Here is a 5,376-nt window from a genome sequence, read left to right on the forward strand (position 1 = left end):
GAACATTGGTATACCTGCATCACTAGAATATTCTGACTTTAGTTCTTTTGGATAAAAACCAATGAGTAGAATGACTGGCTTATACAGAGGTTCTATTTCTAGTCTTTGAAGGCATCTCACCCTACTGCTTTTCAGAGTGGTTGTACTAATTTTCACTTCCACCAACAATGTATGAATGCAAAGGATATCCTTGCCAACATTTATAATTGCTTGTGTTCTTGATGATTACCCTAGTTCTAACTGAAGTGAGATAAAATCTCAGTGTAGTTTTTGTTTGCATTCCCATGATTGTTAGGAATGTTGAACATATTTTTTTTTATATTTGTTGTCCATTTGTTCTTTTGAGAAATGTCTGTTTAGTTCTTTTGCCCATTTATTATCTGGGTAATTTGCTTTTTTGATTTTTTTTTCAGTTCTTTGTATATTCTGAATATTAATCCCTTGTCATAAGCATAGCTGGAAAAGATGTTCTCCCATTCTGTAGGCTTTCTCTTCATTTTCTTGTTTCCTTTGCTGTGCAGAAGCTTTTTAAATTTCATGCTATCCCATTTGATTCTTGGTTCCATTTCTATGGCTTTAGAACTTTTGTTAAGGAAGTCAGTGCCTACACTAATATACTGGAGTACTGAGCCTATGCTTTCTTCTAGTAGTTTCTGGTCAAATTGGGTCTTTTACCCAACTTGAGTTGATTTTTCTGCAGTGTGAATGACAGAGATCTATCTTCACTGTTCTGCATATGGATATCCAGTTTTTCCAGCAAACATTTGGACTGAAAATTGTTTTGCCACCCATCTCAGAAGTGCCATCTACAGTCTTTGTTTGGTTTAGTCACTTTTCATTTCAAAATGAAATGAAAATTTCAAACCTAAGTATATTGGTTTGAAATATTGTAGCACACTTTTATTTTAGGCGCAAATTTTATAATGAGGCTAATTGAAGGTATATATCAGAATTCCATGAATACAGGACTGGGCCTTTATTTCTATGCATCTTAGTCTAGAGTGGAGAACTTATCTACATATATTAAAAAAAAAAACAAAACACCCAACTATTTGCTCAATGAAAGATTCTATGTTCCATTCACAATATGTGAAAATTACAGTGTCAAACTAAGTATAGTTTTATTGACCTAAAGCTCTTTATCTCTATATTTATGATCTCAAGTGTTATTATGAATTTGAAGAGCAGAGATGTTCTGTGTTTTCTCTGAAAATTAGAACCCTGATTGCACCCTTACATGCAGTTCTTTCTTAGATTCAAAGAACATTTATTTCAGTGATACTTCCTTCTAAACAAGTTTCTCTTTTTAAAATTTATTTTTATCAAGAAAATTGTTTAAACCTTGAAATTAAAAAAATATAAAAAACACTAACTTTTAAAGACAAGCTATGAATACTGTCATTTGTTCTCTTCTATGTCAAATTACAATACTTCTTAAATTAATTGGTTTTCATGTGCTGACAAAATAAGTTCATATTCACACCATCTACTTTTTCCTTAGCAATACACATTGTGATTCTCTTCCTATTATTTATTTTCCTACAATACATATCACTAATACTTATTAATTTTTCTTAGTTCATTTCCTTACTCATCAAGTGTGTGTTAAGTGGTTAATATATACAAGGCACTGGAAAAGCTTAGGTAAACAATTTTGTGAAAAGTAAGCCTTCTCTTTACACAGGTAGCACCTGAAGAAAGAAAGAAAGAAAGAAAGAAAGAAAGAAAGAAAGAAAGAAAGAAAGAAAGAAAGGAAGGAAGAAAGAAAGAGGAAGGAATAGGAGACATTATTTAAAAGGAAAACCTATTCTCCACTCCCATTTCCACAAGGATGAGAATCTTCATCTATGGTCTATAGGATTGGTGATTTTACATAATCCCAGCATGGTTGACTGGTTGACTCAGTCTCTTTGTCTGTTTTTTTTTTTTTTTTTTTTTTTGGTGGGGGGCAGGGGGTTTATTACCAACAACAACCTTGGAATTTCTGATTCTACTGAGGTCATTTTTGAAGCGGAAGGTCCTTATAAAAGGGGCCAAGACTATTCTAGCATGGCCTAGGATACAATTGGATGGAATGACCATTCCATCTAATTTAGAAACAAGTTGTCAGCATGTTCTCTTGTCCACAGACCAAGTCACCTTCTCTATCTGCTTTTATCAGCAGTGATACTGACATTTTTATATCCTTCTCTCCGTCTCCTACACTTAATTCTTAATCAGTTCTACTCTTAGGAAATAATTGCATAAATTATTAGAATGACTCAAGTGCACAACTTCTGTGGTTTTAAATATAATATTTCAGGAATTTTCAAGAAAAAGAACTTGTGGGAAAAAAATGCAGAGGTGGGTGTGAATAACATTGTTCACTATGTTTTTGAAAGCAGGCAACTCATGTGTGACCTGACCTTGAGCTTCCATAGGAATTCAATAAGGAGAGAGTTGCATTTGGACTCTGAAATATATTCAGAGTTGACAAGGATTCAATATTTCCCAGTAAAGGTTTATCTTGTACCACAGAGAACTTCTGCCAGTACTACAAACCAGATCAGGACTTTTTATGATTTTAAAGGTACCTGTGTTTTCTCTCTGACTCAGTCAGAGAAAGTGCCTATTTTTATATCATTAGAGCCAAGTATAGGATATGTAGTGCAAAGGCAGTGTCTTCAGATTCTGTTTTGCATTGCAATGCCCACCTGGTCACCCACCAGCAGTGATTTCATTTTCAAACTGACAATCAAACTTCCAATGCAGAGAAAACTGCATCAGTGTCACATTTGCTTATCATCAATGTGAGGAAGAGGGCCAACAACACACCATGCATGCAGAAGCACAGTGAAGGTCACAAGAGCAGCTTGTGAATACCCCAGTCACTCCACACCTGAGTGCACCTGTTACCAGAAAACAGGGTGAGGAAGCCTGGCCCAATGTCAGTTCAAGGGCTTTTTTTTTTTTTTTTAGCTTTTATATTTTTCTAGCCATGTAGCCGTCTCAAGAGTCTTCCAAACTGCAGTGCAGGCAAACCTTACCAATTACATGTCGTTATTCATCCAAGAAAGATTATTAGTAGAGAATACTGAGAAGATGTACACATCCTTGTTTTAATATACAATATTTACCTTTGGTATAGTATATTTTATAAATTTCTTGGACTATGATTAAAATAAACATTCTAAGGACAGTTTATTAAAACAAAGCCTAAAATTTCACAAAATTATACTATACTGAAAAGTGAATTATGTTTATTCATATTTCAATTAGAAAGTTTATAACTCTCTTAAAAAATGCTATGTATCAAAGAGGCACATATTAAAAACTAACAAAAACAAAACAAAAATGACTCTGAATTATTATGTGCAAGGTATTAGAGGGAGGCAGGAAAATGATTGTGAGGAGATCACTAAATCTCTGCAAAATATGGGAATTCTTTTGGGCTTTGTTTTTCAGGGGAAGAAAGAAGAACTGGAATGGTTTGAAAGCATGCTTTGGTCTCACAATAAGATGCAAAGCTTTGGCAAATGAAAATAAAGAATGGCAGTGTAGTTAACTTGGATAAAGAGATTTCCCCAGGGAAAAGTTAAGATCTGATAGTAGAGAGCAAATATATGTGAAGGTGAAATGAAATTTCAAAAGCCAGATCGAGTAGATTAAAAAAAGCATGAAAAGATATCTCATATCTAATTATTCTTAAAAATAGGCCTCACTTTAGTTATTAGATCACTATTATGACTAGGAGAAATCTGACAAGGCACACAGAGATCATACAGAGGAGACTGGAAGGACCCCAAGAGGAAGTCAGTGTTCTCAGAACATTCAAGTTATAACCTTTTAAAGCCATGGATAGAGTCCATTCTAAAAGTGATTGAGGATCCACTGCATAAAAATAAAAACAGCTATGATCAGATGTCAATGACACTGAATAGGCCTGGGATATGAATGTGAGTAAGATTGGTATGAACTATTCCCCAAAATGTCTGAATAAATATGAAGGTGGCATAGTTACTATATAAGAGGGAAATGTGTTCTTTGAAGGAATCTGTTTCAATAGTTACAGATCTGAGTCTCCAATTAAAAACAAGGTAAAAAGAAGATATGTTTAAGAGAAACCACACAAAGACAAACAGGGAAGAAGACTGGATTAGACATTCATTTAATTCAGGTGTAACTGTCCAACTCAGAATGGAGAAGATGTGGACTTTTTAATTTTGAAAAAAAATACAGAATGTTTACATTTGCTAACTCATATTATGGGAAAATCAACAAGATAAAATCTTGAGATTAAAAATGCAAATGGTTGGGTCAGAAGCAAGTGAAAATTAAAAGGGAAACAAAAAGCACTTAATTCTAAGAAATACAAAAGTGAACATGTTATAGGATTAATTTAAAGGATGTAGTTAAGCTGTTTCAACATAACAGAGCTCTCTTTAAAAATAAAACAAAAGTAAATAAATACTACACTCTTATTTTATCCCACTACTCATGTAAAAAGATGGTAGCTAAAAATTTTACTTCAAGCCTCTAAATTAAAAAAATCTCTAAAGAGGAAGCGCCCAGAAGCACTCAGTAGAACAACTGATATGAAACAGAATTGAAATGTACAGTCTTCTGAAATGGAAATTTTAGCTTCAGTTTCCTTGAAATAAAGGTGAGGCCTCAAGGTCATGTTTCCTCAAGGGGCAGATTTCTTTAAGTAATTCCTTGGCCAAAAGAAAAGAGCAAAACAAAACAAAGAGACACAGCAGAATTTTTAAGTGTTCAAAAGAGAGGCTGAATAACCCTAGGTAGAGTTCATCTTAAAAATACTACCAGAACACCAAAAACATACAGTTCAAAGAGAAATAAAATTTAAAAAATAGTTTGAAGGAAAAGATTGTCATTTCAAAATGTGGTGATTGTGTCTACTGTCATTGTCTAGTTCTTTGTTAAAGGACAAATATCCTCTTTAAGTGGCAGACACTCTGAGACAAAGGGCACTATTTCTGAAGGCTCCCTGTTCCTATTTGGGAAAACTATGACAACATTAACCTACTCTGAGGGTATTTCTTCCAACTTTAATTTCACAAGTGATGAAAAATGGACAACTAGAATGGACCCAACTCCTGAGACTCAACAAACATGAAATTCTCCACTCAATCTCCTTCTCTTATAAATTTTTGAGTATCCACTATATTCTTTGGCAACACTGCATATTGACTTTGGAAACCATAGTTTTCATTAGGGGAGAGTTTTGAGGATTGGAGACCTTGTTAGTAATTTAAGTACAGGTCTAGTGATGTGGGCATCTGGTGAGGCTCACCAACTACTTGGAATCTTTAGAAAGCAAGGCACATTCAGCTTCCAGTGTTAAAGTTGATGCTATAGCAGATGATAATGCAGCTG

The sequence above is a fragment of the Callospermophilus lateralis genome, chromosome 2, assembly GCF_048772815.1.
Source record: "Callospermophilus lateralis isolate mCalLat2 chromosome 2, mCalLat2.hap1, whole genome shotgun sequence".
Classification (NCBI taxonomy): domain Eukaryota; kingdom Metazoa; phylum Chordata; class Mammalia; order Rodentia; family Sciuridae; genus Callospermophilus; species Callospermophilus lateralis.